This window comes from Haliotis rufescens, unplaced genomic scaffold, assembly GCF_023055435.1.
Source record: "Haliotis rufescens isolate VD_foot unplaced genomic scaffold, xgHalRufe1.0.p SCAF_9, whole genome shotgun sequence".
Lineage (NCBI taxonomy): Eukaryota > Metazoa > Mollusca > Gastropoda > Lepetellida > Haliotidae > Haliotis > Haliotis rufescens.
The window spans coordinates 17,905,851-17,922,242 of NW_025964383.1; positions in this window are offsets into that span (position 1 = coordinate 17,905,851).

The window sequence follows — 16,392 nt, forward strand, 5'->3', positions numbered from 1 at the left end:
TCTTCTGCCTCCGGGGTGTCTTCGTGACAGTGAATTGCCACTGAATATCTTCTTAGTATTGAAAGAAACTGGAGCGCTTGTTGTTACTCCTCTGCCTCCTGGGTGTCTTCGTGACAGTCAATTGTCACTGAATATCTTCTTGGCACTTGATTCTTCTATAGGTCTTATTGGCACTCTTCTGCCTCCGGGGTGTCTTCGTGACAGTGAATTGCCACCGAATATCTTCTTAGCATTGAAAGGAACCTGATGTCTTCTTGGCATTGGAAGCCACAAGTGGTCTTGTTGACACTCTTCTGAATCGCCACTGAATATCTTCTTAGCATTGCAAGCCATCAGAGGTCTGTCTTCTTAGCACTCTTTTCCCTCCTGTGTGTCTTCCTGACAGACAAGTGCCACTGAATGTCTTCTTGGCATTGAAAGCCATCAAAGGTCTGTCTTCTTAGCACTCTTCTGCTTCCGGATTATCTTCGTGCGACAAATTGCCACTGAATAACTCCTTGGTATTGAAAGAAACTGGAGTGCTTGTTGCTACTCCTGTGTCTCTGGGGTGTCTTCGTGACAGTCAAGTGTCACTGAATATCTTCTTGGCACTTGATTCTTCCATAGGTCTTCTTGGCACTCTTCTGCCTCCGGGGTGTCTTCGTGACAGTGAATTGCCACCGAATATCTTCTTAGCATTGAAAGGAACCTCATGCCTTCTTGGCATTGGAAGCCACAAGTGGTCTTGTTGACACTCTTCTGAATCGCCACTGAATATCTTCTTGGCATTGAGAGCCATCAGAGGTCTGTCTTCTTAGCACGCTTTTCTCTTCTGTGTGTCTTCCTGACAGGGAAGTGCCACTGAGTGTCTTCTTAGCATTGAAAGGAACCAGATGTCTTCTTGGCATTGAAAGCCATCAAAGGTCTGTCTTCTTAGCACTCTTCTTCCTCCGACGTGTCTTCCTGACAGCCAAGTGCCACTGAATGTCTTCTTAGCATTGAAAGGAACCAGATGTCTTCTTGGCATTGAAAGCCATCAAAGGTCTGTCTTCTTAGCACTCTTCTGCTTCCGGATTATCTTCGTGACAGTGAATTGTCACTGAATAACTCCTTGGTATTGAAAGAAACTGGAGTGCTTGTTGCTACTCCTGTGTCTCTGGAGTGTCTTCGTGACAGTCAAGTGTCACTGAATATCTTCTTGGCACTTGATTCTTCCATAGGTCTTCTTGGCACTCTTCTGCCTCCGGGGTGTCTTCGTGACAGTGAATTGCCACTGAATAACTCCTTGGTATTGAAAGAAACTGGAGTGCTTGTTGCTACTCCTGTGTCTCTGGAGTGTCTTCGTGACAGTCAAGTGTCACTGAATATCTTCTTGGCACTTGATTCTTCCATAGGTCTTCTTGGCACTCTTCTGCCTCCGGGGTGTCTTCGTGACAGTGAATTGCTGCCGAATATCTTCTTAGCATTGAAAGGAACCTCATGCCTTCTTGGCATTGGAAGCCACAAGTGGTCTTGTTGACACTCTTCTGAATCGCCACTGAATATCTTCTTAGCATTGCAAGCCATCAGAGGTCTGTCTTCTTAGTACTCTTTTCTCTCCTGTGTGTCTTCCTGACAGGCAAGTGCCACTGAGTGTCTTCTTAGGATTGAAAGGAACCAGATGTCTTCTTGGCATTGAAAGCCATCAAAGGTCTGTCTTCTTAGCACTCTTCTTCCTCCGACGTGTCTTCCTGACAGCCAAGTGCCACTGAATGTCTTCTTAGCATTGAAAGGAACCACATGTCTTCTTGGCATTGAAAGCCATCAAAGGTCTGTCTTCTTAGCACTCTTCTGCCTCCGGGGTGTCTTCGTGACAGTCAATTGTCACTGAATATCTTCTTGGCACTTGATTCTTCCATAGGTCTTCTTGGCACTCTTCTGCCTTCGGCGTGTCTTTGTGACAGTGAATTGCCACCGAATATCTTCTTAGCATTGAAAGGAACCTGATGTCTTCTTGGCATTGGAAGCCACAAGTGGTCTTGTTGACACTTCTGAATCGCCACTGAATATCTATTCTTAGCATTGCACACCATCAGAGGTCTGTCTTCTTAGCACTCTTTTCCCTCCTGTGTGTCTTCCTGACAGGCAAGTGCCACTGAATGTCTTCTTGGCATTGAAAGCCATCAAAGGTCCGTCTTCTTGGCACTCTTCTGCTTCCGGGGTATCTTCGTGACAGTGATTTGCCACTGAATATCTTCTTAGGATTGAAAGGAACCTGATGTCTTCTTGGCATTGGAAGATACAAGTGGTCTTCTTGACACTCTTCTGAATTGTCACTGAATATCTTCTTAGCATTGAAAGGAGCCAGATGTCTTCTGTACATTGAATGCCGCCAGAAGTCTATCTTCTTACCATTCTTCTGTTCCCGGGGTGTCTTCGCGACAGTGAATTGCCACTGAATGTCTTCTTAGGAATGAAAGGAACCTGATGTCTTCTTGGCATTGGAAGGCACAAGTGGTTTTCTTGACACTCTTCTGAATTGTCACTGAATATCTTCTTGGTATTGAAAGCGACCAGAGTTCTGTCTTCTTAGCACCCTTCTTCCTCCGGTGTGTCTTGACCACAGGCCTCGGGCGTGTCTTCGTGACAGGCAAGTGCCAATGAATGTCATCTTAGGATTAAAAGAAACCAGAGGTCTTCTTGGCATTGGAAGTCATCAGACGTCTGTCTTCTTAGCTATTTTCTTCCTCTGGTGTGACTCGACGAAAGGCCAGTGACAATGAATATCTTCTTTCTTTAAAAGGCACCAGACGTCTTTTTGGCATTGGAAGCCAAGAGCGGTCTTCTGGGCACTCTTCTGAATCGAGGATGCTTGTTACTTGCACTTTGCCACTGAATATCTCTTTGGCATTGAAAGCCACCAGAGGTCTGTCTTCTTAGCACTTTTTTGCCTCCTGCGTGTCTTCGTGACAGGCAAGTGTCACTGAAAGTCATCTTAGGATTGAAAGGAACCAGATGTACTCTTGGCATTGGAAGCCACAAGTGGTCTTCATGACACTTGATTCTTCCATAGGTCTTCTTGGCACTCTTCTGCCTCCGGGGTGTCTTCGTGACAGTGAATTGCTGCCGAATATCTTCTTAGCATTGAAAGGAACCTCATGCCTTCTTGGCATTGGAAGCCACAAGTGGTCTTGTTGACACTCTTCTGAATCGCCACTGAATATCTTCTTAGCATTGCAAGCCATCAGAGGTCTGTCTTCTTAGTACTCTTTTCCCTCCTGTGTGTCTTCCTGACAGGCAAGTGCCACTGAGTGTCTTCTTAGGATTGAAAGGAACCAGATGTCTTCTTGGCATTGAAAGCCATCAAAGGTCTGTCTTCTTAGCACTCTTCTTCCTCCGACGTGTCTTCCTGACAGGCAAGTGTCACTGAAAGTCATCTTAGGATTGAAAGGAACCAGATGTACTCTTGGCATTGGAAGCCACAAGTGGTCTTCATGACACTCTGGTTAGAATCGTCACTGAATATCTTCTTAGCATTGAAGCCTCCAGAGCTCTTTTTGTAATTGTTCCTCTGTCTTGGTGACAGTCATTTGCCATTGAAAGTATATGAAAGAATATATTCGCAGCAAAGTGAATGACAAGAAGATCACCCGGGTTCATTCGTGATCGCCAGGAGACTTCCAAGGGCTAGGAATTCCCCATGAAGAACTCCGGAGTCTTCGACCAAATATGGTTGTGTATGATTCAGGCAGATAGAAAGGGGCTGACACTTGCCCAGACAACCTAAATTCCCAGTTTTGGACCTAGCTCTACAGATTTGAAAGTGTCATGTTAAAAGGAACATGCCTACGTGCAGGTTGTTATTGTGGGTTAATGTAGGTTAGTGCAGTGTTAAGTTGCTAAAGCCTAACATGCCTTTCGAAGCATACACAACCACACTTGATTGAGTACTCCGGAGGTCATCCTGGGGAATAAGTCGTCCAAGGGAGTCTCCTCGTGACCCTTTTTTGCTCCCGGGGAGCGGCAGTCATCTGACATAGAATATTTTCTTGGCATTGAAATCCTCCACACCAAGATGTCGTCTTGGCATTATTCCATCTCTGGGGTGTCTTCGTGACAGTGAATTGCCACTGAATATCTTCTTGGCATTAAAAGAAACTGAAGCGCTTGTTCGTACTCCTCTGCCTCCGTGGTGTCTTTGTGACAGTGAATTGCCACAGAATATCTTCTTAGCACTGAATGGAACCAGATGTCTTCTTAGCATTGAAAACCATCAGAGGTCTGTCTTCTTAGCACTCCTCTGCCTCTGGCATGTCTTCGTGACAGACAAGTGCCACTAAATGTCTTCTTGGGATTGAAAGGAACCAGATGTGCTTTTGACATTGAAAGCCATCAGAGGTCTGTCTTCTGAGCGCTCTTCTGCCGCCGGTGTGTCTTCGTGACAGTGAATTGCCACTGAATTTCGTCTTAGGATTCAAAGAAAGTAGATGTCTTCTTGGCATTGGAAGATACAAGTGGTCTTCTTGACACTCTTCTGAATCCTCACTGAATATCTTCTTAGCATTGAAAGCCACCAGAGGTCTGTCTTCTTAGCATTCTTCTGCCTCCGGCGTGTCTTTGTGATAGTGAATTGAAACTGAATATATTCTAAGCATTGAAAGGAGCCAGATGTCTTCTGTACATTTAAGGCCACCAGACATCTGTTTTCCTAGCACTCTTCTGCCTCTGGGGTGTCTTCGTGATAGACAAGTGCCACTGAATGTCTTCTTTAGCCATTAGAGGTCAGTCTTCATAGCACTCTTCTGCCACTGCCAGAGGCCTTCTTGGAACTGTTCTGCTCTCCGAATGTCTCCATGACAGTCATTTGCCACTAAATATCTTCTTAGCATTGAAGGAACCAGATGTCTTCTTGGCATTGGAAGCCGCAAGTGGTCATGTTGGCACTCCTCTGCCTCCAAGATGTCTTCGTGGCAGTCATTTGCCAATGAATATCTTCTTGCCACTGTTCTGCCTTCAGTGTGCCTTCGTAACAGTGGGCGGCCGGGTGCCTCCTGTTCGCTCGTCACACCGAAGACCCGGGTTCTATTCTCAGCATGGGTACAATGTGTGAAGCCCATTTCTAGTGTTCCCCTGCCGTGATATTGCTGGAATATAAGCATTAAACTCACTCACTCTTCATAACCGTAATTTATCACGCAATGTCTTCTTGAGTATGGAGTCTCTTGGCTACACCTTACGCCTCCGGTTGTTCTTTTGGCTATCTTCTGTCGCCAGGGTGTTTACTGTTGGTATTCATGGGGGAGACGACCGGTCCTGGCAGCCGATTTCCACCGAATCTTTTCTTGTCAATCTTTTCCTCTCGGGATCTTCTTGGCCTTCTTCTGCCTTCAGGGTGTGACCGTGGTTATTTAATCTGAATCTGAAGCAGGATGAAAATCAGGTATTGATTCATTAGTATATATACATGTAATTCGTTAGTCGTTGTAAAATGAAATATGAAAGTTTCATGTAATGTGTGACATGTGGTAAGGGATGTTAGTTATCTGATATGTACCATGTGATGTGTGATGTGTCATGCGATATGGTTATATGTGTGATGTCATGTAATTTATTATAATGTGTCATGTGATACGTCATGTGATGTGACATTTGATATGTTTCATGTTTTATTGTCATGTGAGTGAGTGAATAAGTTAATATTTAGATTCACATCACCAGTAGTTGAGCCATATCGTTACTTGAACAGGTTATACATTTTATTTTATCTATTAAAACTGCCGTTCAAAGATAGTACTTCTGCTGTCTTCAAGTTTCCCCATCAGGATTCTCACCACCTCTTTAGTCGATGGCGATTGTTGAGAAGATGAGCTACGGTTTATAATATGTGGTTAAAACAGTGGTATTTTGAATGACGTGGTCGTATATGTCCTCTCAGGGAAATAATAAATTGAAACTAACTTAACCCCTTCAAGTACACAGACCATAACAATCGGAGTTTCTAAGTCATTCCACCAATTTGAAAGATCATTTATCTTTTTACAAAACATTTCAAACAAGACGTATCAAGCCATTTTGTATTATGTATGTACTTTGTTTAAGGTACTCCGGGATTTTAGCATTTGTTTTCATTTATCCACATTATGCTTCATAGGAAGGCGACAGAAATAGTTTTCAGCCGTTTTCCATGCCTTCCCAGTATGTTTGCAGTCATTGTTTAACCATGGTTTACAGATGTGTGGATTTATAGAGGACTTCGGAATACATGTACATTCTTCAGCATTTTCTTTAGTGCACCAGAAAATGAGCCTACAGGGTCAGTAACATATCATGTTTGAATGTATTGAAGGAAAATATTTTAAACAAAGCTCAGATGGCCTTATAGTAAAATTCAATGTTATTGGGGGAGAAATAGCTTGGTTTAAAATAGTAGGAAACTTCCACAGGTCTCAGTAAATCTGAAACTGTAATTAATAACTTAAAGGGGAAGTGTACACGCAAAAATCACTTTCTTTCTTTTTCTAAACAAAACGCAATTTTAGAATTAATTAGTATCTGTGTTTGAAAATATACACTCATTTTTTTCACAGTGAACGTAGGAAGCTCACAATTGTGTGAAAATGATATGCCGTTATGAGGCCTTCGTTTTTCGAGCTAAACAGGCCTGAGTTATCCCCCTTAGATTATGACGTAATTGGTGCCAATTCAACTGGGTCCCTGTCTATTCTCAACGCAAAAGATATCAAGTACCAGTTTGCGGTAAAACAACATGGCCTACGACACACTCCGGCGCAGTGGTGACTCAGCATAACACAATGCTGGCTGGCATCTGAGACGCTAGAATCACACACCTGTACCTACACCACGTGAAGCGGCTCTAACAAAGCATGATGACGTCATAATGTTTATCAATTGGCACCAATGACGTCATATTGCAAGGGGCATAAGCCATGGTGTTTTTGTTGTGGAAATAGAACACTTGGTAAATGTGAAAAATATAAAACGTTTTAATGCGAAAAATATGTTAATTAATTGTGATATTTTTATATTTTTGTCTATGACACTTCTATGTTAACACTTTTAATGTGGAAAAAGTACAAAAAAAATAGGTTCATTTCCGTGTGAACTTGCCCTTTAATAGCAGAGTAAGTATCAGAAGCAGGGTGTAGATATGTTTCGATCCTTTATTTTATATACACAAGTCGTTGTCAACCGTTGTCGTGTAAAATATGAAATGTGCCAGGTGATATGTGTCATGTGATAAATGTCACGTGTCAGGTGCTCTTAGGTGTTGTAAAAGTGATGTGGAATTTGTGTCATGTGTCACTTCATATGTCCAGTGTCATATGATCTATATCGTGTCATATGTTTCATGTGATATGTGTCATGTGATATGTTATGAAACATATGTGTCATATAGAATGTCATATGTTTCATCTTATAGTTTATATATAGATCTATATCGTGTCATATGTTCCATGTGATACGTGTCATGTGATATGTTATGAAACATATGTGTCATATAGAATGTCATATGTTTCATCTTATAGTTTATGTGAGATGTGAAACGTGTCATGTGATATGCCCTGTGATGATCATGTGATATGTGACGTAAAGTGATATGTTTTATGCTATGTGTGATATGATTCATTTGATATGGGATATGTGTCATGTTACATTAGATGTGTTCCATGTGATAGTTGTCTTGTAATATGCGGTATTATTTATGCGTGATATGATATACATGAGTACGTGAGTGAGTTTTACGCCGCTTTTAGCAATATTCCAGCAATATCATGGCGGGGGACACCAGAAATGGGCTTCACACATTGTACCCATGTCGGGAATCGAACCTGGGTCTTCGGCGTGACGAGCGAACGCTTTAACCACTAGGCTACCCGACCGCCCCTGATATACATGATGTGATATGTGTTATGTATGTGACATGTGATATGTTATGTAATGTTTCATTTGATATGAGATATGTGAAATGTTACTTGTAATGTGTGACACGTGATATGTCTCATGTGTAATGTGATACATATGGTGTGATATGCAATATTGTTTATCTGTTATATGATATGAATGATTTGATACATGTTGTGTACGTGTCATGTGATATGTGATATATACCATGTGTCCTGTGATAAGTGGCATGTCATATGCGACAGGTGTCAGGCGTTGTGTTATATGTGTTATATGATATGTGTCAGGTGTCATTTGTCATTTGATGTGTTTTTCGTGTTCTGTCATATGCGACAGGTGTCAGGTGTTGTATGTGTTATCTACTATATCCAATGTGTCATTTGATGGCATATAGAATATGTGTCATGTGATATGTGTCATGTATGATGTGATATGTGATGTGTGATATTTCATGTGCAATGTGATATGAACCATGTGTCATGGGATATGTGTCATGCGTCATGGGATATGTGTCATGCGTCATGTGAGATGTGTCATTTTGGATAATAGGTGATGTGTGATGTGTGGTATGTGAAATGTATTATGGGTTATGTGATATATTTCATGAGCCATGAGAATTGGTTAACATATATATTCACATTAGATGTCATGACAGACATACAGTTGAGTAAAATCTCATCTCACCATCTGATGCACAAATATATACAAGATGCATTAAAATTTTGAGCCGTTCCTTACGGAATTGAAATAACTAGAAATAAAACACAAAAATTGTGTTACTCAATACGCTTACTTAATATTCATCAAATGAAGGGACGTAGCCCGGAAATGTCGATACAAACAATAAAAACGTATTTACCCATAAAAGTGTCATGTCTTTACTTACAGATGGCTATCAAATACTTAGCTATGTTACAGTTACGTGAATAAGTAGACAGTATTTACAAACTGACGGGGGGCACGGGTGGCCCAGTCGTCTAAGGCGCCGCGATTCGCTGTGCAGAGTTGCGTCCCTTGGGCACGCCAGAAACATATGATTGTGGGTTCGAATCCCGGTTCGCCCCGATTATGCTTCTAGGTTTGTAAGCACCATACCCGTGCTCGTGGGTTTCACTGAAGTGGTAAACGCCTGAGACCTGCATCACTTCGGGCTTTCCTCCCACATTAAGCTGACACGCCGCGATATAACTGGAATACTGTTAAAAGCGGCGTTAAACCCAACTCACTCACTCACTACAAACTGAAATTATGATCTTTTTAATATATGGATACAGCCTTGACAGTCAGCTTATCTCAGTCCAATACTAAGGATCCAACGGGAACCCAGTTATGCTGAATAAAAAGGATCTGCCATCACCGACACTACTCACGAAAACACCAGAGATTAATGTCATAGAGTTGTGTCCCTTTTGTAGATTTTTGTCTCCTTGTTCACGAGTTCATGGCTGGTCCATTTCTGTCCAGCAAAAAGACTACAAATTACGAAAACACCAACTTTGTGGTATCAATAAACATTTATCAATAAATTCTTATGACTATCTGTTCAGTCATGTTATTTGTCAGAGTTCATTGCAAACATAACAACGTCACAGACCTATGCCTTCTCACTTATCAAAACACATCTGTGACGTCATTCTATTGTTTGAACGCTCAATTACTTTTAAGGAATGGAGAGTTGTTTGTCAACTATCCAATATCTTGAACCAACATTTGAATTAATTTCCACTTGGAATAGAAACTATATTTTTACATTTATTGACAAGAAAATAATTTCAATTTCATTCCGAAAACATGTGTCGCCAGTGGGGTTTCGAACCCGTATCGTGTGATTTGAGAACGTGTAATTGTCAACATCGGCTACCGCAGCACATGAAGGCACGGTGTGAAATTAACAATTAAATATTTTCATAATTTTGCATAATGCTTAAAAGCTCAAAATGATATGTGTACAATCAATTTGTTGGAGTAGGAAACCCACAACAACGTTCATATTTACAGCAATTAGATAAACATTTGACGAGAAAACAAAAACAATCAGGTAATGTATATAACCTTGTTCGGGGCTCCATATTTCCTATTATTCCCGTCAGCATGTATTGACTATATGCAAGCGATTGATAAATACTAATTAAGGACCCAACGAAATTATGAAGAGCCGTGTACCATGCATTGTAAATGTCAGCTCGCGACGTAGCTTGGCGCACGTGCAACAGCAGCAGAGAACACATTCCTCGTGCATCACGCAAGGTCGACTCACGCAGTATGAATACACACAACAAAGAGTTCTTGTTTATTTTCCAAATATTTTCCACAACAGAATATTTTGTCAAAGTGTAAAAGTGGGGATGAGTTTTAAGTAGGGGAATATCCTCGTAACTCTGTATTCCTCAAAACTTATGGGCCTCTGCTCCATTATTTTTAAGGAATGGAGAGTTGCTCGGACATTCCGCTCTACAGAACAGTCCGTATAATTTAGTCAGGTTAACACGTTTGAAATAAACCAATATTATGTTGTAATTTTTCACATTAAAGTGTAAAAAATATCAAACAGATTTTGTAACTTTTGATGATTAAAAGCTAACGAAACAGTATCATCTGCAAAAAGTTAAGCGAACAAAACAACGGAGAGATATATCAGACCATTAAGTGACTTAGATTGAATAAAAACACTAGGGCAGTTTTGAGAATATAAAAACGGTTTCAGATAATTTAGAAACAATGAAAACAACATTGGAGACAAATGTCCGCCTTCACGGACACCAATAAGACAAGGGAATTGTTCTGAATATACACCGTTTGTACACACACACGATTTAATGCCATCGTACATATTAACAATAATACAAATAAGTTCCCCATCAATACCTTGTGCTAATAATTTTTTTGCCATAAACCTACACGCAAAACATTGTCAAAAGCTTTTTGGAAATCAATAAAACCACAACACATTTTTTCTTTCTATTTCTTAGTAAATCAATAATTGCATACAGGGTAAAAATATGATCATTTGTTGAGTAGCCATGTCTAAAACCAACTTGTGATTCTGACAGGATGTTATTACTTTCAAAATAATCATTTTAATTGATTGACTGTACAAAATCGTCGGCGTGCCAGCGTCTCGAAATGCACGTGAAGCAGTGTTGTCAATTTCAGAGTCTAATTGACCGATGTTCCTTGTTGAATGGGTTTGACCCGTGAAATTGTTTATATTTGTTGTTTCACATCATAAAAGCAATTTCAGAGCGCAGGGGGCATCAGATAAAATAGGATAAAAAATTTCAACTTCAAAATCAGAAACATATAAAAAAATGACACTGCAATTTTTACAGGTATTTTTCCCAACACCCTTATCTGAAACAACCATGTCATTCGCAATAAACAGTGAGTTAATTTACATATGTGTATGAGTTTATGTCCATGTTTATTCACACTCCCAGAATCATAAGAGCATCTTGTATCTAAAATGCCTAGGTCAGATATGCAATCAATGTCGATTATATCATTTGGTATACCCAGGTGGCTTGACATAACACTTTCAATATAAACGATGTCACTCAGGCCTTTGGCTCTAGCATCAAATCTCCAACCAATATTAAATCAAAGTTATCTCTATGTCTTAAAATTTCATCTTCCAAACAAGCAAACGTGCTGTAAACAAAATAAGGAGATCCCTCTGGAGGAATGTACACACATCCTAAAAATATATATTTGTCACTTTTAACCAATTGATATGAAAGTTTTATCCATGGGACACAATCACAATTAGTCCTTGCTTCTGTGACCAGGTGAGACATATGTCTCTTCACAATAGCAGCTAGACCCCCTGATCTTGTGGACGAGTTCATGTCCTTAGTGTACACATGAAATAAAATCAGATTTACAGTGTCAATGTTATCAAGTTTGCTTGTGTGTCTTATTCGTAATGGATATGTGTCATGTGATATGTTATTTGATAGATATCAGGGGATATGTGCCATGTGATATGCGATATGGTTTATGTGTAAAATGATATGAATGATTTGATATGTATTATCGATGTGTATTTCATATGATACGTGATATATTATATTGCATTGCGATAGGTGTCATGTCATGTGGTAGGTGCCATGTGTGATGTGTTCTGTCACATGTGTCATGTGATATGTGTCCGATGTCATTTGGTATGTGCCATGTGTCATTAAAGTATATGTGATATCATGCGATCGATGTGTTTTGTGTTATCTGTTATATCTCATGTGTCATTCGATGTGACATGGTATTGGTATTATCTGATATGTGTCATGTGTGATGTGATAGGTGTCATGTTCATTGTTTAACATGTCATGTTTCATGTGGTATGTCATAGGTGTCATGTTTCATGTGATGTTATGTGTGATATTTCATGTGTCTTGTGGTATGTGCCATGTGAGAGGTGATGTGTGTCATGGGACACATGTCATATGTCATGGGATATGTGTAATGTGATAGATAATAGGTGGTATGTGGCATGCGGTATGTGCCAATTGTTACATATGTGTCAAATATCATGTGATGTGTCATGTGTCAATTGTCATGAGAGTTGAGTGCACATTTAAGTAACATATATTTTCTACTTTAGAATTCATGACAGCCGTACATCTGATGCAAAAAAATATATACAGGATAAAAATATATACAGGATAAAAAACATTAACATACTGGAAAAGTTATTAACTAAATTCAACTTAAATTGAAACACAGAAGCTGTGTTTCTGAATACACTTACTCAATTTTCATCTGATGATGGGTGAGGTGAGGTGAGGTGAGGTGAGGTGAGGTGAGGTGAGGTCGACCAGTCCTTGTTTTAGCCTCCTAATGCCGAGCGCTTGCAGAATAACAGTCCTTGTTTTAGCCTCCTAATGCCGAGCGCCTGCAGAATAACAAGAAATACCATCTTTTAACGCATTTGGTATGACGCGGCCTGGGATCGAACCCCGGAACTCCCGCTCTCCGGTCGGGCGCTTTAAAACGTGATCGTGGAGGCGGGACCCTGATGAAAGGACAATAAGTAGCCACAAACAATAAAGAAGTTTTTATCCACAAACGTTTCGTGTTTTTTATGGAAAAGACTCACCCACTCCTACCCCTATCTTATACACACAATTCTTTTAATTAATATATATTATTTACGGGTGGGTTAAGGGTTTGGACCGGCCACGGTGCGGGCAGTTCCAGGGTAAATGGGTAAAAAAATGGAACGTGTTTTTAGACTTGGGTAAAAAGATCATCACCTACCTTTTAGTGTATCAAGCGAACTGTCTCCACGTTGATAGGACGGGAGATGCTTTTACCTTTGCCGAGTTCCCTGTTTTCCCCTAACATGAGAGCGGTTGTTGTTGTAGTAAAGCCATATTGGCAACAAATATCTGAAGCATATTTGTAAATCACGTCCTGGAATGCTGTCCTTGCACACGTTTTGTTAGACATCCATTTGGGGAATCATGTCGACTATTCCTGGTGACGCCATAAAAGCCCTGTCTCACTTCATTCGTGTTTTTTGTTCATCATCAGAGAACATTTCCAAAAGTTCATTTTTAAAAGTAATTCCTTAAAGTTGTCCAAGACGCCTGTGTATTTGCCATTGTCTGTATCATCACACTGTGAAGCGAAACGTGGGCTAACTCCCTCTCCTGAAGAGCTATTCAATGCTTCACTGACTCTGCTTGGGCTGCCCATTGTTTCTGGATTACCTGGACCCTCTATCAATCAGCAATGGCAATACTTGTGCAAATTCTCCTTCACATTTGTGTATGTTCAGGACACTTGATTTTAAGCAAAACCCCAAATAAGTTTTAGGATTCACTTACAAGGACCCAATCTGGGGATCTTCAAAGTCACATTTTCTTTTTTTGCGCCACATCATCTGGTAATTACACAGGTGTTAGACGATTTTGACGGAGCTTTCTTTTCCGTGAATTGCCGTCCTGACGCATGCGCATCACGCTATGGTTGCCTGCGCACCCAGCTATGTTCTGTACAGACATTCTATGTGACAATATATACATCAGTGCCCTATGCTGACAACCTGCGCGCAAACATAGTCCAAAATGTATAGCCATGTTCTATACTGACACCCTGTGTGTGAATGTTTCACTATATACAGAAATGTCCTATACTGACACCCTTTGTGTGAATGTTTCACTATATACAGCAATGTCCTATACTGACACCCTGTGTGTGAATGTTTCAATATATACAGCAATGTCCTCTACTGACACCCTGTGTGTGAATGTTTCAATATATACAGCAATGTCATATACTGACACCCTTGTGTGAATGTTTCAATATATACAGCAATGTCCTATACTGACACCCTTTGTGTGAATGTTTCAATATATACAGCAATGTCCTATACTGACACCCTTTGTGTGAATGTTTCACTATATACAGCAATGTCCTATACTGACACCCTTTGTGTGAATGTTTCAATATATACGGCAATGTCCTCTACTGACACCCTGTGTGTGAATGTTTCAATATATACGGCAATGTCCTCTACTGACACCCTGTGTGTGAATGTTTCAATATATACAGCAATGTCATATACTGACACCCTTGTGTGAATGTTTCAATATATACAGCAATGTCCTATACTGACACCCTTTGTGTGAATGTTTCAATATATACAGCAATGTCCTATACTGACACCCTTTGTGTGAATGTTTCACTATATACAGCAATGTCCTATACTGACACCCTTTGTGTGAATGTTTCAATATATACAGCAATGTCCTATACTGACACCCTGTGTGTGAATGTTTCAATACATACAGTTATGTTATATACTGACACCCATTGTGTATGTGAACAATATATACAGATATGTTCTATACTGATATTATTTGTGTATATGTAACACTATACTGCAAATCTTGAAATTAACGCGAGTGTGAATCAGATGCGAGTTGATTGTGTTCGCATTAATGAAACTTCGCACTGATGTCTCCAAAATAACTGTCAACAATAACACGGCCTCACTGCACATATGGATAGCGGAAATACCAACTTGAATATAAACACAAACACGGTTTATTGTGTAAATGTAACGATATATATACGTAAATGTTCTATACTGACACCATTTGTGTAAATGTAACGATATATATACGTAAATGTTCTATACTGACACCCTTTGAGGATATGTAACAACAAATTCAGGTATGTTTTATACGGCCACCCTTTGTGTATATGTAACGATATATACAATCATGTTCAATACTAACACTCTCTGTGTATATGTAACAATATGTACAGATATGTTCTTTACTGACACCCTTTGTGTATATGTAACATATTCTGCTATGTTTTATACCGACATCCATTGTGTATATGTAATAATATATACAGGTATGTTCTTTACTGACACCATTTGTGTATATGTAAAAATATATACAGCTGTGCTCTATACTGATACCCTTTGTGTATGTGTAACAATATATGCAGGTACGTTGTATACTGACACCCTATGTGTATATGTAATAATATATACAGGTATGTTCATTACTGACACCCTTTGTGTATATGTAACAATATAAACAGCTGTGTTCTATACTGACACCCTTTGTGAATATGTAATAATATATACAGGTATGTTCAATACTGACACCCTTTGTGTATATGTAACAATATATACAGCTGTGTTCTATACTGACGCTCTTTGTGTATATGTAACAATATATAGAGATATGTTCAATACTGACACCCTTTGTGTATATGTAATAATATATGCAGGTATGTTCAATACTGACACCATTTGTGTATATGTAACACTATATACAGCTGTGTTCTATACTGACACCCTTTGTGTAAATGTAACACTATTTTCTGCTATGTTTTAAACCGACACCATTTGTGTATATGTAACAATATATAGAGATATGTTCAATACTGACACCCTTTGTGTATATGTAATAATATATACAGGTATGTTTAATACTGACACCCTTTGTGTATAGGTAACAATATATACAGCTGTTTTCTATACTGTCACCCTTTGTGTAAATGTAACACTATTTTCTGCTATGTTTTAAACCGACACCCTTTGTGTATATGTAATAATATATACAGGTATGTTCTTTACAGACATCCAATATGTATATGTAAAAATATATACAGCTGTGTTCTATACTGACACTCTTTGTGTATGTGTAACAATATATACAGGTATGTTTAATACTGACACCCTATTTGTATATGTAATAATATATATAGCTTTATTTTATTCTGATACCCTTTTGGTATATATATAACAATATATGCAGATATGCTGTATACTGACACCCTTTGTGTATACGTTATAATATATACAGTTATGTTCAATGTCACCTTTTGTGTATATGTAAAAATGTTTATAACTATGTTCCATACTGACACCCTTTGTGTATATGTAACAATGTATATAGATATGTTGTATACTGACAGCCTTTGTATCATTGTTTTTAGATATGTTCTTTACGGACACCCTTTGAGTATGTGTAAAATGATATATAGCTA